This window comes from Tetrao urogallus (assembly GCF_951394365.1).
Source record: "Tetrao urogallus genome assembly, chromosome: 2".
NCBI classification, from domain to species: Eukaryota; Metazoa; Chordata; class Aves; order Galliformes; family Phasianidae; genus Tetrao; species Tetrao urogallus.
The window spans coordinates 78,898,049-78,910,130 of NC_136814.1; positions in this window are offsets into that span (position 1 = coordinate 78,898,049).

Sequence of the window (12,082 nt, forward strand, 5' to 3'; positions counted from 1 at the left end):
TATAAAATATCTTTCTAGATGGGTGGCAACCTGGATTCTTTCTTTTCTTCTCAAGTATTATCACCAGTAATGAAGGGTATGTTAAATAAATTCCATTTTGGGGTATCTTGCAGCCTCCCTCTCTTTTGTGCATGAGTTGCTGCATTTTACATAATTGGCTTTTCAGTTCATGGTAAACAAGAAAGAGAAGAATTTACTCACATCTCTCTCTCTTGTTTGAACAGACTCTTAATATGGATGAAGATCTGCTGTGTGTATAGGTGTGATAGCAACTCTGTTTGCCTTCTGTCCCTCATTAATGCTAAAACACAGGGCAGGTTTTTGTCCCTGCAAAAGTAGTCCAAAAGCATTATATATACATTGCAAGCTTCATGACTACTGCACCTAATACTCTGATAAATATGTGTTTATAGGCACCAGACAACTTTCAGTGCTTACAGTAAATATTGTAAATTGTAAAAAGCATTTTAAACTGAATCCTTTACATCTGTGAATGCTATGAAAGATTGAAGGTAAATTTTAAATAAAAGTTGTTATACAATAAACCTAGTGATGTTTCCCACACAAGTCTCTATTTTGTTGCTGTGATACATGTTCAAACGCAAAAGCTTCAGCCTTTATGCCTTTACATTTAGGACAGATATGTAAATATATTATTCTTGTCTTCTTCCAAAGTGAATGACTCAGTATTTATATCCCTATGTGATGCATAATATATGTTCATTTTGCATCTTTTTGTCACTGCAAATCTTTTTATGAAGATTTTGCTTTCAAGTAGGAGCACAACTGGAGATTTGCAAAACCAAACCATGGTTTAACATTGGTCAGCTACTCTGGAAGAGAGGGCAGATATGGAGGAGAGATCATGCCAACCCAGAAGAAAGAGCCACACAGAAATGTTAATACAGTGTGCGGCCCTTGGCTAACTAGCCTGCATAGATGTGGAGACCGAGCCGCTATTTCTACTAAATGTTCGTGATTGTGTTCGGCTGTATTTTTGTATGGATTGCTCTAAGAAACTTATTTGTCCTTTTTTAAAAGACAAAATATCTCAATAAAGCAGAGGCCCTATATGGGCCAAAAGAATAAAATTCCTCACATCCATCACAGATTTTGTATGTTCAGCGTGTAAACCATAAAGTGGCACTGATAGAAAAAGTCTGGTATTCATTAGATTTTCTTTGCTCTTCTGAAGGGAAAAATGCTAAAGATGCAAAAATGTGCACTTCTGAAATACCACACAGATGCTAGGTCACATTTGGCAATGGGATAATCCCACTAATTTTTCTAGCAAGGAATTTGGTTCCCCAAAAAGAAGAGACAACACTAAACGATCTGTCTACTCTCTGGAGATGAGAGAATCTCTGGCACTGACATAAAGTGGTACCATACACAGAAAGCCACATCTTCCTGGCTTCCCAGCCCACACTCCTTTTGTGAGGGTACACAGATTGATAAAGGTTTTATTTATTAATAATAATTGCCTAAAAATAGACATACAACAAAATCATTCATCTGTAAAAACCAGAATGTCCTAGGAATAGGAGAAGAAGGAAGGAAGTTAATAATGAAAAAGAGAAGGCAAAGAACTGAGCACAAGGAGTGGCCAAGTTCAATACTTCTAGAAGACCAGATTGTAAGTTAAGAAAGAAGAAAGGATCCAATTACTGGATCAAAGACTAAAAAACTCTGGCAATAAATTAGAATGATGACATAGAATTAAAAACTGCAGTGGTGTTAATCATATGCAGTTATGCGAAGTTCATAGAATCATAGATTGCATTAACATGCTCAGAGCTGTGCACTAATTAGTGAAGTGGAATAGAACTGGACAGTCATGCAGGAACCAAGAGACAGTACACAGATGTTGGTAAAACGTACACAAGAATGATTTTTCCTGCAGTTTTACTTTATTGTATGGGTACTGATCATGACTGAATGCGGTTGTCTATATCAAATTGATTAGCAGTGCTTTGCTGATCTTTTCTTCTCTAACCTCAGACTACTTAACTTCGTATTTGACAATAATTCACTCCCTCTACATCCTATCATCCTCCTGCTGACAAGGTCCAAGTTAGATCAACCGATCCACTGAAATTTGGCTTTAGAACTGCAGAGTTCAGCAGATTATAATCACAAAAGAGACAATTACAATGGGACTAAAAACGGCCACTCTAAGAGGGCCATGATTTTAAGGAGACCAGATATCTGGCATTGACTGTGGCTTCTGAAACATGGTTGATAGCATAAGAGGGTCCTATATGCTCTCTGCTATGCTAAGCACAGCTGCCACACCAAGAAGGGAGTTTTTCACAAAGTAGCATGTCAAGAAACATTGATGAAGAAGTTTAGGACACAACTATGAAACTGTTTTTCACTTTCAGAGTCAGATAACTAAATAAAACCTTGATAACTAGACACAATCTTGGCCAGAATGCTTGAACAACCACTCCATTTCAAAGTAATTTCAAAGCATTGAGTTAACTGAATGTTGTCCTCATCAAGCTTAATTTTTCTCATTCCATTGACTTTGTGAAACTACTTACTTACGATTTGCATTAGTCTAAGACCAAATTAAGGTCTAACACCTTATCATATTTTTGAGATGGGTCATATAGGGGCTCCTCCATTTGGAATGACAGTTTTGCAAAATCTGCAGTAAATGCAGGTGACTATTACTTTTCAACATGATTTGTTGCCTACCTGCACAGCTAGATGACAAATTTGTAGTGATCCTCTGAGGATATCCAGATGTTCTGCTCTTCTTCCTAGATGGACTGGTCTCTCTAAATGTACACCAGCTTTGGACCTGGTAAGAGTAAATATTAAGGAAAGAAAAAAAGAACTTTTCTGTCACTAATTTCTCTTATTTTTCCAATGAAGTCTGAACTTTCAGTAGATGTGGAGAAGGCAACTACAATATATCAGCTATAAACACTGGTAAGGAGAAAGACAGATTAAAAAGTAGACAAAAACCAGGAAAAAAAAAAGCACAAATCTAGAGTTATTCCTAAATGTATTAAATGGATCAGGTTTGTTTCAAGCCAGTTCAGCAAATTCTGGCAGGGTAAACATTGGAGAGTGCTTCTTAAAGCCTGGAGATTTGAAGGCCCCCAGTTGAGCTATCAGATGTTCTTGAAAACAACAGCATGATGAAAGCTTCTGAATGTGGGTGAGGTGATTCTGGCTACAGCATTTCTTAGAGGACCCAAAGAGGCCATATCTTGGGTACTCTGAGCCTGAGTGCTGCTGGGTTCACCAAGGTCCAGTGCCAGAGAAATATCATGCAGAGTAGTTTGGGAAGGTGCTCAACACTGTCATTCTGTGAAATGTTAAAAACATATGTGCTTTCCTGATTTTGCCAAAGGGCAACATGTGTGGGATGAGAAGATCAGCTTTATCTGTAGCATGTAGGAGAATTATTACTGCACCCCTATTCTGGCCTGTGGTTTCTCACCACTCTACTTGAAGCGGACAGAAGGAAGAACCATCAGCCTCTATGAAAAATAAAAATAAAATAAAATTTAAAAAAAAAAATAGCACCAAAAAACTACAACCACAAAACCAGACCAAACATGCAGAAATGCATCTTCCTGAGACTCTGCCTTTTTTTTTTTTTTTTTTTTTTTCAGTGTCTCCACAGTCTGTGCTGTTTGCTTTGGCTCAGAGAACTCAGGAGGTCTGTGTCATCCTCATACACTTCCCAAACTAAGATATTACAAGTCTGTCCTTCCTTCTCCTTCATGCTCTTCTTGAAGTTCCCTCTCCTTCACAGTATAAGTAGCCTTTCTCTACATTCCCACCTGACACCATGACAGTGAAATTTTCTGTCCTACCCCCTGATCCATTCTCATTAATTATTTATTCTAAATGAACATAACTAATTCCACACATGGAAAAGTATTTCTTAAAGCTACTGCTGTCTCATTTCCAACCACATGACACAGACGGATGAACATGACACACACTACATCTTCCCTGTGTGATACGGCAGCAGACCTGTCGCATGGCACTGGAGAAGAGAATGAAATAGCCACTACTCACCCTTCTGCTTCCTGTGGCAGACATATGTTTCTGCCTTTATTTGCAGTGTCATTCACCTGCATGGCAATCACTTCTCTGGTGGTAGTGGATACATTTGGCATAGATCAGCCAGGTCTTTCCAGACCAAGGAACTAACAAATAATATAATTTTTTCTGGCCTTTAAACTCTGTCAAATTGGTGTCATGGAGCGAATATAGTGAAGGTAATCTTGGCCACTGTCACTTTATAAGCACCTTCATGCCGTGGCCTTTCAAAGCTCATTCTGGCATATTGGCTTGATTGATTGAAACATGAATGTGTCCTTCCCAAATGACAACCACAGACCCCTGAGTTACTCCAGGATTTCTTGTCCTTGTTGCTCATCTGAAAAAAGAATCACAGTTTCCTTTATCAGACAACTACCTTTTATCATGCCTGTTTTGCTCCATGTCATAACAAATGCATGACCTGTAAGTCTTACAATGATAGCTGTGTGTACAACAACCTCTGTTGGTTAAAAGACTGACCTATGCTTTATTAATATTTATAGATTTAAATTTTTAATACACAACAATTCTGCATTATTGAATAGGTGACTTCCTGCATTTTAATGGTTACGGAATTGGAGTGGGCTCTTTGTAGTTAATGTTGCAATACATTTTTCATTATTAAATATCAAGTTGCTAGCACTAACCTCCACAAACAAAATCCCCTCAGAAAACATGTTGGTACTATGGTATAAATTCTCTCAGGAGGTACAGAATTTATTTGTGGCAAGTTTGCCTAGGGGATTTAGATTTATGGTGTGAGAGTTTCCCATAGTTGGAAATAGTTAATAAGTTTCTCTTTAAAGTTGCTGAATTATTCAAACATCAGTTTGGGATCACTTACTCAGTTTTGAAGATGATTGGATTCTTATTTGCAAATCAATCTTCACATTTTAGAAGGTGAATGATGCCAAAATAAGATGTTCCAAATATTTAGTTCTTGGGTTAGGATTGGGATGTAGATTCAGGCTTTTGTAGATTTATTTTGAAATTAAGACCTTTAGCAAGGTCTTTAATAATAGCTGCATTGTAAAGTAATTGCATTTTAGAGGACAACTTGGGATTTCCTGGGAGTTATATAAAAATATGGACCATATGGCATAAGATAAAATCAGTTCATTTCTTAGGAAAAAAACTAAGCAATTAGTCACAAGTCACGTTCTAATTCTTCTCTGCCAGCTAAATATTCTATGAATAGTGTCAAGGTCCAGTTTGTGTGCTTTTGTGATAGAAGACCTTCAGTGGTGGCATACGAACAGTGAAGAAGAGTTTCTCTGGAATAACAAACTTGACAGCGTTTCACCGTCAGGTGGTCGGGTTGTTCACAGGCTGTTATTGCAGGAAGGACTATTGTGTTCTTCAAAGAAAAGAGTAAATCCAATGAATTTTCATTTCGGAAGGGATGCTCCATGTGAATACCACAATCACAATCTAGTCTAGTATAATCAACAGTCCTTTTTCTTAGAATGTCTCTTAACGTCAAATTTGTACTGCATAAAAATTAGTCATGTCAAAGTTTTTTGTTCTCAGAATCTTCAATATGGTTTGAACTAGGGTTGTTTGGATTTTTTTAATGGTGAAATACTCATCTTGAAAAAGCTGTTCCCCATATTAGCCTTCTTTTATGTGTCATTTTAATTTATACTTTCAATATAACTGAGTACATCTCCAGTATATATATAGATGCCAATGAACCAAAGATTCAGCTGATGGATTTGCCATCATAATTCCTTATTTGCAGGATATCATGGCTGTGTTTACCTACAACAAATGTAAAGAAAGCTATAAATCTTGCAGTTTGTGCAGAAGGGTCGATGTTGCTTTGAAAGCCACTCACATTAATTGAAGAAAATTGGTCATATGTATGATTATGAGATACAGTTCAATATTCGGAATAGTCAATAATTCAAAACTGTATGTTATGAATTAATTTGGATCATGCATCATCTTAGAAGTTGCATGACTTCCCCAGCTTTAGAAAATAAATTGTCACCCAGAATTTGGAAATGGGGCAAACTATACAGTTTTGTGATCTCCCTGTTGCATACCCACATTCCAGTGACAGTCAGATGAAAGTACTTGCACACAGTAACTGAGGCGTCTAATAAACATTTCATTACACTTAATGAAAGAGATCATGTTACCTTCCTGATGTTTTTTCTTATGTTTTCCAATAGAAAATTGATAAATAAATGTGTTCACAGAGAAAAACAACAAATACCACTACACTGTGATGATATTCTTAAAGAAATTATAATTATTAATTAAAAATTTAAGATGCGTTTCCCTCTAAGTTCTCATTTCACAGCCCCTGAAATCCATCCCCAGCTGTGAAACTCAATTTCACTTCATATTTTTATTCTGCAAATAAATATTATTTTTTATGCATGAGTAGATCTAATAACCTAATGAAAGATCAAAGTTTCTGTATATATGGAATATAATTCATGTACGCCATTTTCCAGAAGAAGTGTATGAAAATGCAGCAACACTTCAAGACGGTCACTGCTATATTTCATTTCTGAACACCATATAAAATAGCAAGACACCCACTCTCATTAGTCAGCACTATAAAACAACAGGCAAGAACGTTGTTTCCTTTCATCTTCAGAAATGCAAGCTGGCAAGCTCTCCTGGGGTGTGATTAACAGTTTCTCAGCTGGGGGTACTTACAAATGAAATTATTTCTTTTGCTATTAACCTTTGATGACATCAGTAATTCCCACATCTAGGAGACAACAGTGCCTGGTAATGGACACGGAGGAGGAACACGCATTGACTCACACTGCAAACAGCCACACTGAAACACACTTTTGAATGGGTTTAGCTTCCAAGTCAGCTGCTAAGCAAACACCAAGTTTTCAACAGCACTCAGAAGCTCAGGGCTCCCCATGCTACGAGATTTTCAGAAATATTCAGGCACCGGCTCCTCTGAAAGAATCTACTTATTGCTTTAGGTGCTGGAAGCAGCTGCAGTCTTTTAATGAGCTGCCCCTCACAGACTTTTCTCAGCCTCAAGGAACAGTGGCTCAGAGGTACTGCCTTGCTCTGCCGTTCCTCTGCCATTATTTTCACTTACCCCTTCCCTCACAAGCCTGCGCTGCCTGCCTTTTACTGCTGTCACAGCTCCTTCCTATCTCAGCAATAAGTACGGACTGTTTTCTTTTGTGTCTGTCCAGCAGAGTGGTGTTCGAGCATCCTGCTTGAGTCTTCTGGGCACCGCTCCAATACAGGTAGCATCTGCTTGCAAATTACCCTAGTGCTAGGAGACAATGATGTATGACCTTTCACAATACTGGGCGAGGTATCGATCAGCGTCATTGATCCCATGTTTGAGTGACTGTCTCACCCAGGAAGACAAGTGAAGTAAAAAAAAGTCTGGCAGTGTATGCAAAAGCCCATGTCTGATTGGAAACTTCAAAACCTTTTTTGTTGTTGTTGTTTTTTGTTTTTGCTGGCCATTTGGTCTGGACAATGTTAACAAACATCACACTATTGTTTCACTAGGGGTGTGAGGCCCTAGCACAGACTGCCTGCCCTCCCCCTGTAGGCACTCAAGGCCAGGTTGGATGGAGCCCTGGACAGTCTGATCTGATGGGTAGCAGCATGGGTTGGAACTGAGTGGAGTTTGAGATCCCTTCCAACCAAAACCATTTAAAAATTCTTTGATTTTTTAAATTGTTTTTAAAAGAGCCTTCTCCTATGCAAACAACTTCTTTTATTTGTTTTTTTTTGGTTTTTGAGTGAACAAGAGACTATTAGGTATCACACAAATGTTTATTTGTGTGAGCAATCCCTAATTACAGAGCCACTGCTCTTCCACATAGGAAACACTTTGCAGATGAGACACAGGACCGGTCAGTACATTTGCTAGGGCTAGGTTCACACATTGCATATATATGCTTTTCTCTTTTGGAAGATGTTTTCCTAATTTTTAACAGCCACATACAAGAAACAGTTCTTATTTCTTCGTGTTTCTTTACTGGGACATCATTAGTGGCTTGTTTTATCTTAAGGAGACAACTAAGATTGGCTTCCAAACGGCAGGAAATAAAACCTAATAAGCCAGCTCTTAATATTTCCAGACTCACAATTGTAACATACAGTGTTACCTGAAATTAAATGTTCCATAAAAATAAGCACTTTTGCTTCTTTTAGAACTGTTCTGCACATACCTACCCACAGTATGACAGCTGGCTAGGTGACGTTACACAGTGACATCCCATTTCTGAAGGAGCATAGGTAAATTTCTGCTAATGCCATACAGATTCTATGAATGGATTTAGCAGGCATGCATGCTAAAGTGGGGTAATGAAGATGTTGTCCTTGGTGAGTGAATTCATGTTAAAATGGGAAAATAACTCCATATATCATTCTTACATCTGCAATTCCAAACAGAACTCCAGTATAACCTGGGCAGGGAGATCTGCAGCAGAATGGGTTTCATCAGAACATCTCAGGCTTTTGGGAGTCTGCAACAGAGTTTAAATAGATATTTTCAAATGGAAAGCAGAGCCGCTAAGGAGATGGCAGAGAAATTTAACTATCAGTTCTGCATAAAATGTGAATATTTGGAAAATGTTTTCATAGGGAAGCAGAATGAACAAACCAATGCTGATTCCATGCAAGAGGCTTCCAGTGCAGATGCTCAATTGCTCCAGTGCACTCCACCTCCCAAAGAATATTCTGCTTTACCTCTCATCCCTAGTGGCACGTGCTATACTGCTTATGAGACGTGCTGTGCAGAATTTCTCCAGTAACAATTCAAAATTTAATGCGTTTCCTTTTTTTTTTTTTCCTTAAAAATTTCATTTACACATATTATAAGAAATCTTTCTTTGATAAGGTCAGCAACCCTGCAGTCAGTCTCCATAAAACACCTCTCTTATCCCTGCTGGATAATGCCATGTCTCACTGCTCCCTTTGCCAATACTTTGGACTGCAAACCACTGCTTAGGCAAGTCAGTCCTGTCCTTGTGTCCAGTCCTTTCCAGCTTCATTCTTAGATTCTCTGTTCAAGATTATTCTTAATTGAATTGATAAATACAGTTGATAAATTAAAACATATTAAGAGCTGAAGCACACCTCACTGAAATCCTACTCTCTTTATAATTTTCCACCATTAGAAGAAAACCAAATAAAACTCCCTCTGCCATCCTGCCACACAAACATTCAAATGTCTGGAAATAAGACACTAGGAAGCCCAGCCTGATCCATATGGAACTGGCATAACCCATAGTCTGTCTCCTTTTCTGCCATTGCCTCCCAATGCCTGATAAAATAGGCACAGCAGAAGTAAACAGCAGCTTAATCAAGTTTCTCTGATTTAGTAAATGTGGAGTTACTTTTTACCTACCACCTAGTTACCAAAGCATTAAACAGGATTCTGGGACACCTTTGTCTATTAATTTTTAGCCTTAATAATAAAGAATTATGTTATAAGGCATTTTTTCAGCCAAGCTTCCCCCTCTGGGATACCTCTCAGCTTTCTTACCGGGACTCATGCATCGTTCCACCTGCAATGCTTGAGAGCACCAGCCCATGCAACCTAAGCACTGTCAAAAACTGAACACAATGTCAACCCATTCTCCTCAGTGTGTCTGCAGGCTTCTACTCACCTCTGTAGAAGAAGGAAAGTAATTCCCTGCGTAGGCATCTCCACGGTCAATGAACTCTTCCAGTCACCTCTCACATCACTTGTCAGGGAAATATGCTGGCACCAAATGCGCAGAAATGAAAGCAAAAGCCTTCCCTGCTGGACCAATCAAGCCTGACAATTGGCTTGTGGTGGATGCCAGAGAGATTCTGAATATTTTGGCAGAAATGCAGGCTTTTTTCTAGGTGAGAATCTGCCTACATAGGATTTATGCAAACATATCCTTGCTTGGTCTGTAGCCACCCCTTTGCAGCTAAGCAGTTCAGCAGTATCTCCATTTCTTTACATAATTCTGAGTTTAAAATACTACCATCACCTAAAATAAGAAGAGTTTCAATTACAGTGCTCTCTGAAATGAAAGAGGTGGAAACCAGTTTGACAGTTTAAGCTGATAGCTGAGGTACTGCTGCACTAGCGTTTTTGGCACCTGGCCTAGGGAGCAAGTAAATAGGCAAGGGGAAGCGACAAAGAGAAAGGAGGAATAAAGGAGGGTGAGAGGGATCCAGTCCACTGAACATAATATCATGTGTTTCTTATAAAGGGAGCTTTGTGGTCAGTGAAAAGAGAGAAGTGCTTTCAAATGCTCCACACTGCTCAGGGGGTATTCTTGTCCACCAAACATAGGCATGACTCTTCCTTTGCAGAGGTCCTGGTGTTCTCAGGAACTGATGAAGCCCACTGGAATGAATTGTCTTTCCTTCACAGCGTACACCAAGGCAGTGGAACACAACACATGCTTTCATTCACTCGGACCTGATGCTCTTCTGCTGGAGCAGATGATTCTGTCGAGGGGTTATAAAACTTGGTTAAGAGAATGGTGGAAGAAATTGGTCCCAGAACCTGACTGCAAGAAAGCATTGGATGGGACACAGATTTACACCTACTTGAAAAAACACATCAGAGCCAGTATAGTTAACAGGCTAAATAATTCAAAACAACCAGTCTGTGAATGTGGTTTGTAGGTCCAAAGTCATGAGTAATGGCAGTTGCCAAAAGGACAGAGCAGAGTCAGGGCTCCCAAGCTGCAGTCCAACCTTCCAGCTGAAGCCGCCATATTGCTGGCCATGATGAGAGCAGGGAGCCAGGTGTGTGCCTCGTACAGCTGCTCAGAGAGAGAACAAAGGGATTATGTCTAGCATGATAGAAACAACCAAACTTGCAGATCAGGGATGTAATGAAGGCACCAGCTGAGGCAGAAGCGACTGCCTTGGCTGATGGTCAATGCAAAGGGCCATTTGTCTAAATGCATGCAAGGTAAGAGCTGGATAGCAAACAGGTATTTCTGCAGCGTGTAAGAATTGATTCAGTACTCAGGAAGGTATACAAAATATTTAAGCAGAGGGCTCATAAGCCCTTTGCAAACACAAGGTCAGACATGTAAAGAACAATGCGAGTATGAGCAAACCATCTCTTGAGAGGGCAGGTACAAATTACTGATTTAGGCACTGAAGAGCAGCGACATGAGAAGCCCCAGAACATCATCTTGGACAGAAGCAGAAGCTCTCAGGCTAAAAGCAGTTTTTCACTCCAGGGTGGTATGCAGGGTTGTAGAGAGCTCAGAAAGATGCTCATGCATTAAACTTCTGGGCATTGCTGGGCTGCCTAGGCATCACGTGAGCATACTTGAAACAAGAACATTACAAAAGTTTGTGGTACACAGAAGGATACAAAAGTCAAAAAATGAGAAATCAGTATTTAGCTCACAGTTTCACCAAATCTAGCAGCACATTACAGAAAATTTAGAATGCCAGGCAGCATTACTCTTCAGAAAAAGGAAATTTGCTTTATCATACTGGATATGACAAGCTTTTCCCTCAGTGCAAGCAGCCCTGTGGAATTAAATAGGAAAGCAGCAAAACATTCCCAGGCAAGAACATATTTGCAAATGCGTCAGGCAGCATTTGTCTGAAGCTAAATGAAACATTTTTCCATGGAACCCAAAGTAACCAGTATAAAGATCTATTACTAACTGCAAAATATGTAATTTAGAAGGCCAAATAAAAACCACTTATGGCTTATACTGTCAAGACCAACATATTCAGGGCCAGCACTGCAAACAGGAGTCATTTGCAACTGATCCACAGGATGAAGGGGAGGGGCAGAACCCAGAAATGGTTCCAGATTTATTATCCTCTGTTGACATACACTTTTCAGTTCCAATATGTGAGATTAGAAACAGAACAGAAGGTGCTGAAGCTCCTTTGGCCAAGTTGTGAAGATTACCAAGCACCAGCTGTGAGCTGATCTTCCATTATTTGGGCAAATAGCCACAGCCAAGGTAGCAAGCTGCTCTGGTATTCAGGGCTGTCTCTGTGGTGAAGTGCCTCTTCTGGAATCAAATGGCCACAGAGCAAC